General features: G+C 39.8%; 1 long non-coding RNA gene across 1 annotated transcript in view; it reads right to left on the bottom strand.

Annotated features, from left to right (window-relative positions):
- LOC113624044 (uncharacterized) overlaps positions 1 to 10755 on the bottom strand; it is an 88811-nt gene extending 78056 nt beyond the window's left edge. The window contains exon 1 of the long non-coding RNA XR_003434179.1: positions 10507 to 10755. This is a non-coding gene — a long non-coding RNA (uncharacterized LOC113624044). The remainder of the gene's footprint in view (positions 1 to 10506) is intronic.
- Between the last annotated feature and the right edge of the window lie 1256 nt (positions 10756 to 12011).

The following is a 12011-nucleotide window of genomic DNA, read 5'->3' as shown; positions in this document are numbered from 1 at the left end:
AAAAAAAAAAACCTCTCCAGAAAGTGGGCATAGAGGGAACCTACCTCAACGTAATAAAGGTCATATATGACAAACCCACAGCAAACGTCATTCTCAATGGAGAAAAACTGAAAGCATTTTCTCTAAGACCAGGAACAAGACAAGCATGTCCACTCTCACCACTCTTGAAAATTCAACATAGTTTTGGAAGTCCTAGCCATGGCAATCAGAGAATAAAAAGAAATAAAAGGAATACGAATTGGAAAAGAAGAAGTAAAACTGTCACTGCTTTCAGATGCCATGATACTATACATAGATGATCCTAAAGATGCCACCAGAAAACTACTAGAACTAATCATTGAATTTGGTAAGGTTGCAGAATACAAAATTAATGCACAGAAATCTCTTGCATTCCTACACACTAACACAAAAGATCAGAAAGAGAAATTAAGGAATCAATCCCATTTACCATCACAACAAAAAGAAAAAAATAACTAGGAATAAACCTACCTAAGGAGGCAAAAGACCTGTACTCAGAAAACTATAAAACACTGATGAAAGGAATCAAAGATGACACAAACAGATGGAGAGATATACCATGTTCCTGAACTGGAAGAATCAATATTGTGAAAATGATCATACTACCCAACGCAATCTACAAGTTCAATGCAATCTCTATCAAATTACCAATGGCATTGTTTTACAGAATTAGAACAAAAAAATATGCAATTTTTATGCAAACACAAAAGACCCCAAATAGCCAAAGCAATCTTGAGAAAGAAAAATGGAGCTGGAGGAATCAGGCTCCCTGACTTCAGACTATACTGCAAAGCTACAGTAATCAAGACAATAGGGTACTGGCACAAAAACAGAAATATAGATCGATGGAACAGGATAGAAAGCCCAGAGATAAACCAATGCACCTATGGTCACCTAATCTATGACAAAAGAAGCAAGAATATATAATGGAGACAAGACAGCCTCTTCAATCAATGGTGCTGGGAAAACTGGACAACTACATGTAAAAGAATGAAATTAGAACACTCCCTAACACCATACACAAAAATAAACTCAAAATGGATTAAAGACCTAAATGTAAGACTGGACACTATAAAACTCTTAGACGAAAACATAGGAAAAACACTCTTAGACATAAATCACAGCAAGATCTTTTATGGCCCACCTCCTAGAGTAATGAAAATAAAAACAAAAATAAGTGAATGAGACCTAATTAAATTTAAAAGCTTTTGCACAGTAAAGGAAACCATAAACAAGACGAAAAGAAAAACCACAGAATGGGAGAACATATTTTCAAATGAAGCAACGGACAAAGGATTAATCTTCAAAATATAAAAACAGCTCATGCAGCTCAATATCAAAAAAACAAACCACCCAATCAAAAAATGGATGGAAGACCTAAATAGTCATTTCAGCAAAGAAGTCATAGAGATGGCCAAGAGGCACATGAAAAGATGCTCTAAAGCACTAATTACTGGAGAAATGCAAATCAAAACTACAATGAGGTATCACCTCACATTGGTCAGAATAGCCATCATCAAAAAATCTCCAAACAATAAATGCTGGAGAGGGTGCAGAGAAAAGGGAACCCTCTTGCACTGTTGGTGGGAATGTAAATTGATACAGCCACTATGGAGAACAATATGGAGTTCCTTAAAAAACTAAAAATAGAACTATATATGACCCACAATCCCACTACTGGGCATATATCCTGAGAAAACCATAATTCAAAAAGACACATGTTCCCCAATGTTCATTGCAGCACTATTTACAATAGCTGGGACACGCAAACAACCTAAATGTCCATTGACAGATGAATGGATAAAGAAGATGTGGTATATATATATATATATAATGGAATATTATTCAGCCATAAAAAGATGTAATTGGGTCATATGTAGAGATGTGGATGGACCTAGAGTCTGTCATACAGAGTGAAATCAGTCAGAAAGAGAAAAACAATTATTGTATATTAAAGCATATATGTGGAATCTAGAAAAATGGCACAGATGAACCTATCTGCAGGGCAGGAATAGAAAGGCAGCTGTAGAGAATGGGCGTGTGGATACAGTGGGGGGAAGGGGAGGGTGGGATGAACTGGGAGATTAGGTTTGACATAAATACACTACCATGTGTAAAATAGATAGCTAGTGGGAACCTGCTGTATAGCACAGGGAGCTCAGCTCCGTCCTCTGTGATGACCTAGATGGGTGGGATGAGGGTGGAGAGGGAGGTCCAAGAGGGAGGGGATATATGTATACATAGAGCTGATTCAGTTCACTGTACAGCAGAAACTAACACAACATTGTAAAGCAATTATACTCCAATAAAATTTAAAAAAAATTCTATCCAGAACAAAAAAAAAAAGTTGGAACCAAGTGAGAATCTGAAAAAGAGCAGATCTTGTTTCAGTTGCAGGAAGGCTCAAAGGTTTAACCATCACTTTTTGAGCAGAAGGACAGTCCTAGGAACCTAGAAAGACTGACCTGGAGTGAGCTGTGTGGTTGGTAAGGCCAGATGGCCCAGGATCTGAATATAAAAAATGGACATTTCGGGCTTCCCTGGTGGCACAGTGGTTGAGAGTCCGCCTGCCGATGCAGGGGACACGGGTTCGTGCCCCGGTCTGGGAAGATCCCACATGCCGCGGAGTGGCTGGGCCCGTGAGCCACGGCCGCTGAGCCTGCACGTCCAGAGCCTGTGCTCCGCAACGGGAGAGGCCACAACAGTGAGAGGCCCGCGTACCGCAGAAAAAAAAAAAAAAAAAAAAGGATATTTCGTGGTATTTCTTTGATGTTTCTGAGATACTTAGGTCAGATAGAGTAGGAGCAAGACAGATATTTAAGAGATACATAAGGATCTGTTTGCTCTGAATCCCCACAGAGTCCAGCATGTAGAAGGTCTTCAGCATGTGCTCTGGTACGTTCAGTACATGGATATCCTCAGTTCCTTCCTAATCTCTATGCTTCCTTCCATACTCCACCTGTGCTCCCCACAGATGCAGGCACTGCTGTGCATCTTCGCGTCCCTTACTGATGCTGCTTCCATTCCAATCATCTAAACACATGCTGAGCTTACTTTTATCCCAACGCCTTTGTGGTTCTTGCTCCATTACCTGGAATGCTCCTAGCAGGTATCCACATGGCTTGCTCCTTCACTTCCTTCATGCTTTTCCCTCAAATATCCCTTTATCAGCAAGGTCTTCCCAAATATTAAAATGAAAAAAAGCAAATCATCCCTCTAGCCGCCCTCACCCCCTCCATCCCTCTTACCCTGCTTTACTTTTCAGCATTGTTATTTTCATCATCTGACTTCCTACCTATTTACTTTTAATTTATTTCTGTCTCCCAGTAGCAAGTAAGTTTCCTGAGGGCAAAGACTTATTCATTTTGTTCTCTGATGTATCCAAATGCCTGCGGCAATGCTTGGGTTGCAGTAGGCACTAAAGGAACATAAGTTGATTGAAGAAACCAGCATGCTATACTACTTCTAGCTAGAAAAAGTCATTGTATAGAAAATTGATGCTGCCTGGCTCCACCTACATCCATTGCCGTAATACCAGCTTGAATCTAGATGAAATTCACTGCCTATTTGAATACAATGCATGTTCAACTGCTGACATTACAACCTTTCAGTCACTCCAAAAGCCCCAATTCTAACTGAATTGTAGATTTTGCCTCTCCTTCTGTATTAAGTCCCAGTCCCGGCATCCACTGCTGCTGAGCCCGCCCACCTTATCACAGAAATGTGGGTCTGATGCTCAATATCTCTTTTCCAAAAGAATTGAAAGAATACAGCAGAAAGCACCAGTTGGAAAGCTCTCACAGCATTCCTGCAACAATTCCAGCTCATTTGAATGGAAGCTGATAAAGATTGACTACCTTTATGTGGTAGCAATTCATCATGCTTAGAGTCTCTTTGTTGAACATCAATCTTACAATTTTACCGGGAGACATAATAGTGTAAATATATTATTCATAAACTAGAGTGAATCCCCACTCACCACCATAACCATTTTGACAATAAATCATAACATGTAAATGGTTTTTTCTTCTTTGTATTTTATTTCTCATTTGGAGACTCAACAAAATACATCTATAAACAGAACAAAGAGCAGCAGAAAGAATTCTCTGAGCAAGAAAAGCAACTCATAAAAAGGAACCTGGATTAAATGTACAAACACAAGGGAACACTGTTGAACTGAGAAGATTTTTATTTTCAGAGCTGCTAAACCATTTAAAAATCTTTCTTATTGTATCTTTTAGTTATACCAAAAGCTACAGTTATTCTATGCCACTGAGCATTCTGGGTGAATGCTACATACCTCATAACTCTCAAATGGTTAGAAGATATGTCCACTGATTATAAAAAGCAGCCCCAAAAGTGGTATCTTAAAGTAGTTAACATACAGTAGAGAAAAAAAAGATAAACGCTGTAGTTAGCAGAACTGAATTCACAATTTCTCAAATTACTATTAGCAACAATCTTAAATTTACTTTTTCTCATGTGTAACGGGAAAATCATACTTTATTTTATTCCTATATCATAAGATATATAGGAGTTAAATAAAGTGATGCACGTGGATATTTTTATGACAAGGTATAGTACAAATATGATCAATCATTAACACATTTTGGTGTCACCTACCAAATTAGTAGAGAAACTCAAATTTCCTAACGTATTTTGGGAAAGGCTGGAAGGAAATACGACAAAACAAGAACTGAGAATGTTAAGATGAACCAGGGGAATATGTGGTTGAATCTGGGATGGAGATTTCTAATTAGCATGTTTGGTTTATTTTTGTAACTCTCATTGGAATTCAGCAGCCATCACATAATTCAGATCAATAACGTTCTCAATGCATAGCATTCACGTTCAAGTCAAAATATCAGATTGAAGTAACTTGACACTCCATGTGGGGCTATACTGGTATGCAGCTCAGAAATGACCTGTATGTAAAGACTGCAATGAATGACATCTGGCTTCGGGAACTATCCTCTGTCATTGAATGACGTTGATTTTAAGTACCTTTGGGGTTGATGAGATGATCTTGCCCTTGGTATGTCTTGATAATTCCAAGAGGAATGAAATAAGTACAAATAGGATGACCCCTCTGCTTTGTTTTCTAATTTCGATCAATTCTATGAAATAATTATCTCAGAAAAGATGATGAATCGATGGAAATACAGAAGTAATTAAAGAAACTATTCATACAGTTCCCAAAGTGCTGAAAGAGAGACTTCAGAGAATTAAATTCTTGAATCTGCTACTTACTATTTTTAGGAACTTGGACAAACAATTTAATCTCCCAGAGATGAGGGCTCTTCAGCTGTAAAATGGGCTGGCAAAGTTGAATTTTACTTCACTGTGCTACTTATAGATGCTATAACATTATACGGAGAGTGTTTTGAACACTGAAGAAGACCATATACTTTGTGCTACTAATAACGATCAGTGCTGTTACGAATAAGAAGGAAGGTAGACTTAGTCATTTAAAATCTCTGAGCCTGAGATACACCCTCAGCAAAAGTGAAAAACAATCTGTGCCTGCGTGATTCTCAGGATGGCTGGAAAGCTCAAATGATACCATGTTTTGCAAAGTACTTTGCCAACTATAATGAGTTTGACAGAGTGGTTAATGTGCCAATATCTCCTCAGAGGTACTGTCTTAAGAAGTTGAATTTTTCAGACCTTTTAGAGCCAGAAGTGTCTGACCACAGCTTAGGCTCTCTCCCCTTTCATTACATATTTACTCATCTTCGCTCCGTATAATTAACTGAAAGCAAAACAAGCAGGAGGTAGACCAGAAGGAAATGTTCCTGTTAGATGCACTGAACATTACAATTTGGAGGAGAGGAGAAGGAAATTAACAGACTAGGTGCCAGTTAATTTGCACGAGACCAAAAATAAATATTGGGGCCAGAATTCAAGCCCAAATCTGCCTCCCAAGAATCCGTACTTTGGAAAACATTAAGGGTCACCATATCATATCACCTTATTTTGCAGGTCAAGAAAGCAAAGATTAGAGAGAGAAACTGACTTGCCCAAGGTCACACAGCTATGAAAGTCAGAGACTAAAACCCTAATATCCCAACCCCACCTCCAACCTCCAGTCAGTGCACTGTGCTCAGGGGCTAACTGTGGCTAACGCACTGTTTCAGGCTGAAGGGCACACAACTAGAAACAAAGCAACCCCACTTCCTGCCTTCCAGAGACTCACAATTCAGCAGCCTCCATTTGAAAATATGCTTCATGAGAAACCCAGGATGGTCTCCTCCAACTCTACCTCTTTTTCACATCACTTTTATCCATTTTCTGTGTGTAGGGGTGTGGGGGGTGGTAGTGAAGGTGAGGGAGAGATAACTTAATAAGTCTGAGCTAGAACCTGGTTATTCGTGATTTTTAAAATTCACAACAGGTGATTCTGACACACACCGCCAGGGATAATCACCACATGTGATTCTTTTTTACATTTATTCATACTATTCTTTACTTATTTTTTATGAGTTAGTCTTATATCCTTAGAAGACTCTGGACTAGGACTAGACATTATTGTTTTTCAGTAGATCAGAAAAAGTTACACAGTGTTTTTAAGCCATTTGCCAAGAATCACACTGTGAGTTTGTGTCAGAACAGGAGCTAGGGCACCTCCTGAGTCCTGACCAGACCTCATTTCACTCCTTTCCACAGTGCCCTCCATATTTCTTGCCACTCTCTCCTACTCAAGCTCAAGTCTGCCATTGCTCAGAGAAGAATAGACAAGGGGTCAAAACGTATATATTTGGTCTTGTATACCTGTAATATGCATTGACTTCACCAGTCCAGGGTCAGCCCCTGATTTTTTTTTTTTTTTAAACCCAGGATGCAAAGAAAGTCACTCTATCAAGGTGGAACCCACACCATGTCATTTAATTAATTTACAATGAAAACTACAATTGGCAGGGAGAGCAGCTGTTCTGTGTCTTTTGACAAATACTTTTTATCCCTGTAGAAGAATTACACGGTAAATCAAATTTTAGCCAGGTACTTATTTCTCATGAAGAGTCAGAGAGAGAGGAGGTAAGTGTCAAAGCTAAGCATCAAATAGCATTAAACTGTGACCGCCTGATACATCTTAGGCTACATTAGAGACATGCCAGACAACATCAACCCTTGACCTGTGTCCTGGAAAGTGCTGGGATAGGCACAGCCAATGGACAAACTTGCTTGTGGAGAAGAATACTTTCACATTGTACCTCCAGTCTGCTATACAGTAATACTCAGTAAGGGCTGGTTGACTGTTGGAATGAAAACCTATGTCTTGGGCATTGGCCGTCCATGCTTTGAATCCATCTGTACCACTTAATCTACACCACCTAATCATACACACTGCTCCCCAAAATGCTTCTTCTGCTTTATCTCAGTCAGTCCAGGCTGCTGTGACAAAACACCATGGACTGACTGACTTATACAGAAACTTCTCACAGTTCTGCAGGCTGGAAGTCTGAGATCAGGGTGCTAGCATGGCCAGGTCTGGTGAGAGCTCCCTTCTGGGTTTGCAGACGGCCACCTTCTTGCTCTGTCTTCACATGGCAGGGAGTGCGGGGTGGGCAGAGTAAGCTTTCTAATTTCTCTTCTTTATAAGGGCACTAATGTCTACATGAGGGCTCCACCTTCATGACCTAATTACCCTCATGGGGCAGGGGTCGGGGGGAAAGGTTAGGGTTTCAACACAGGAATGTGGAAGAGACACAAACAGGAAACATGCCTTTCATACCCGCCACCCCCTTCTCCCTTTCTCATCCTCCACTTGACTTCACAATTCCAATCAGGAGCTTTGCTGCCTCCTTAGGCCAACAACTACTTTTGGATTTAATATCTGCATACTGACTATGACATTCCCTCTACAGCATACCAACAATATTCAGTCTCTGGCTTTGCCTGAGGAGACTGTTTTGGAAAAGGCTCAATGGGAACAAGAAGGCAAACTTGAGGAATCAGGCAGTCTCGCCTTGCAGTAGTTATTTCATAAATGTTAAACAAAAGAATGCCAGAGTGAGTTAATTGTGTTTCGCTTTGGATGAGAAAAGCTGAAATCCTTAAATACAATAAATCTGGAATTATTTTGTTATGAATAAATATAAATACATATTGTTTATTTATTTATGTAAATTTATGTAAATAACAGACTGCCCTTTATTTCTAGAGATCTGTCTAAATAATGGAAACATGACATGACTATATAATTCACAAGATAATGAGAGATTAGATACAGACACATATACATATATATATTACATTCAAATAAAAAAATAGTTTTGCAAGCTTAGATGTATGAGCATATAAATTAATTACTCAAACATGTCTCATCAAAGCATCTGAAGGATTTATAGTTTCTAAAATACAAAACATCTCAGAAGTGCTACTATTGAATTAATGTATTCCTTAAATAATTATTTTCTAGTACAGTACAAGAGATTTGTTAGTATTTTAACATGAAATATAATTTCCAATTAACCTGCATCTCATAGCAGAGGACCTTGACGGGAGTCAATAGGTTGAATAAATGAATGAATAAGTGTATGAGGAATATGTTCTTTTTGGCCTTTTAGGCAGGCTGTGAAACCATTTAAGTGGAAATAGTCCCTTTTGGGGACTGGAAGGGGCAGATTCCTCTGCACAGGAAGGAAAAGCACCCTGATGAGGCAGACATTGGTCCACATGCAGAAAGTCTGGAAAGAAACACTACTATGAATTTCGCATTTACTGTGTGACAAGTGCATCACACAGCAATGCAATGAGTAGGCAATATGGTCTCCCTTTTATAAACAGGGAAATGGACTTAGAATGATGAAATAAACTACCACTTACATTACAGCAGTGGAATGGATAATCTTGGACTTGAATCAACCCATCTGTCTGATTCCAAGGCTTATGCTTTTCAACACTGTGGTGACTCCTGTTGTCTCTTCTCTGCCTGCCCCCACCCCCACCCCGAGGGATTAGGTAGGACAGCAGAGCTTCCTAGACCAAAATGACTGATTTTGCAGGAAGCCTCCCAGAAGCGGAAAGTCAGAGCTCTTTCTCACACTTCTTATCTGGTTAATCCAAGAATGGAGAGACTGAAGTGGTGGATAAGGCTATTGGTTTATACTCACCCCCTGCTAGGCAGTAAGCTGTCAGCATGTATACTGTGATTAGCTGGAGATTAAAACTGTATTTAAAAACCTGGGTGTGACCCAGTCAGCCCAGATCAAAGGCAGCCTTTGGGATTTAATGCTGTTCCAAAAAAGTTAAAGGAGTGGCCTCTAATTAAAGAGTGAAACTCTAAGCACCCAAGAAAGAACTAACGAACAATAATAATGAGACCTTTGAAGTTTATACAGCACATTTCATGCCCGATTTCATTTGTCATAAAAGGAGAAATCACCATTTGCTGAGGGATTCCCATACTTCCAGCACCACGAGGGGCATTTCACATGTGCTACCTGACGGATGTGCAGAAAGACTAGGTCAGTGTCAGGATGCCCATCTTACTGACGATGATGCTGAGGGCCAGAGAGTAGAGAGATGTACCTGCGCTTCCTCCCCATTCACTGCCCTCCACTGTGCCAGCTGCCAAGAGCTGGTGACTCTCATCCATCCCTTCCCAACTCGTTTCTCATAATATAACTGAGGGAAAACATGCCAGTTCTCAGAATCGAAAAACTGAGCTTATGTCTCATAAGTCTATTTTGTTTCAATATGATTGGAATTAGCCTGAAACTGAGAAACTACCTACGAACAGTTGGACACATTTCATAGGCAAGATTCCAGTGTGGAAATCAAACATGAATGGCTGTCATGAATTTGGGAAGCTATGTACAAACTGGAAAAAAACTATGTTTCCATTCTAAGAGATCTAGGCTAGATATGAAGTCAGGAGAGAGGAAGGGAGTTAGCTACTCACAATAGATACAATGTATAAAATAAAAAAAATCAGGGCTTCCCTGGTGGCGCAGTGGTTGAGAATCTACCTGCTAATGCAGGGGACACGGGTTCGAGCCCTGGTCTGGGAGGATCCCACATGACGTGGAGCAACTAGGCCCGTGAGCCACAACTACTGAGCCTGCGCGTCTGAAGCCTGTGCTCCGCAACAAGAGAGGCCGCGACAGTGAGAGGCCCGCGCACCGCGATGAAGAGTGGCCCCCGCTTGCCGCAACTAGAGAAAGCCCTTGCACAGAAATGAAGATGCAATACAGCAAAAATAAATTAATTAATTAATTAATAAACTCCTATCCCCAACATCTTCTTAAAAAAAAAAATCATGCACTTCAAGGTGGCTCTTATCAACAAGTCATGGGGGAGGAGATTATAGACTTGGGTTGATTTTAGGGATGCAAGGAACCATCCCACATTCCCCCAAAATGTCCATCCCCAAATGTAGTCACAGGTGCAAGACATTGCCTTCACGAAGACAGCACACATAGTATTGTAGAAAACAAAACTGACCTTGAGTGATACTGATCAACGTGCAAGTCTGAAATCTCTTACCAGGTGAGTGGACGTCTGTGAATGAAGTAGCCTCCTTCAGCCCTCACTCAACATCTTCCATAGCAACATCTCCACACTGCCTCTTCCATGACATTGTCGAGACACTGAAAAAAAGAGAATACACAATCGCTAATCATCAAAATGAAGGCAAAATAGGTGAGAGTGTTCATTTTTACAAGTTGTTTGCCAAGCCCTTCAATAAGCCAATTTTTAGAACATTTGAATAGTTGATGGTACAAACAAACACAATAGAACAGGGTCAAAAATTAGGAGAAACCTAGAAAAAAAATTTTTTTTTGAGAAAAGTGTTTCTGGCCTAAGAATAGAGGATTTAAGTTTTCAAATAAAATTTAAAAAAAAATGAAGAAGGGCTAGGCTGACTTGAGCCGAGGGTACTGTGTTAAACGTGACTAATGAAAGGCAGAATGACTTAGAGTCAGCACGGGCTCCTTGTCACTGGAACTGTTAAAGAAAACTAGATGTTTACTCATCAGAAATGTTATAAAGGGAGTTCCTGCATTGCGTGAGATGTTCAGGCATAGAACTTAAGTTGTCCTTTCATTTAAGATTTGATGAAAGGCCACAAAGTACAGCAGGATCAATGTCAAAATGTGTTATCAGTGACCCAGATAAATGTTTATTAGGAAAAAAGTCAAGTTCACATTAAATATACAGATGGATTAATAACATTCTTCATGATACTGAGAAATGGTCCCTTGTAGTATGTGTACAATACAGGAAAAAAGGCAGGATGTGCAACCACTAACTGGTTGTATGATCTTGGGCAATTAGGCTTTGGTCTCCTCACCTCTAGGAAGGGGGGGTGTTGGATTCTTCAGGATCATCTCTGGCTCTGACAATCTATTAACAGAATTTTATTATTCCACAAGGAATAATAAAAGGAGGGGTAGCCAGAAAACAGAACCCTTCCTTTGAAAGAAGAGTTCTCTATGTATTGAAGGAAGGTAATCCTAAATATGGGGCAACAAAAGGGTTCTCAAATTTCTCTTTGTAAACAACAAAGAACTGGGCATAGGGGGAAAATAAAACTGATCTAAAAAGAGGAAGGAAAGATAATCATGTATAGCTTTGTTGCCACACAGCAAAAGAAGATTATGTTAACTATCATTACTTTTAACGCTATCATCCAAATGACAAGACCCTATATTATAAAGTGTTTTATAATCATAATCCCCTACAAATACTAGAAGATTCCTTTCTCAACCATTGCCTTTTCATTTAAGATGCTGAACTCCTCACCTACATCTACCCCAAAGTGTGATTTCTCCTCTCTGTGCTGCTCATTCCTTCCTTCTAAAATGCCCTTCCAAGGACCTTCAAGATGGTGGGAGAGTAAGACAAGGAGATCACCTTCCTCCCCACAAATACATCAGAAATACACCTACACATGGAACAACTCCTACAGAACACCTACTGAACACTGGCAGAAGACCTCAGACTTGCCAAAAGGCAAGTACCTGGGTAGGGAAAAAGAAAAAACAGAG

This window comes from Aethalodelphis obliquidens, unplaced genomic scaffold, assembly GCF_003676395.1.
Source record: "Aethalodelphis obliquidens isolate GAN/ISIS:26980383/991018 unplaced genomic scaffold, ASM367639v1 scaffold12, whole genome shotgun sequence".
Taxonomy (NCBI): Eukaryota; Metazoa; Chordata; class Mammalia; order Artiodactyla; family Delphinidae; genus Aethalodelphis; species Aethalodelphis obliquidens.
This window is presented reverse-complemented; position numbering and strand designations above follow the sequence as displayed.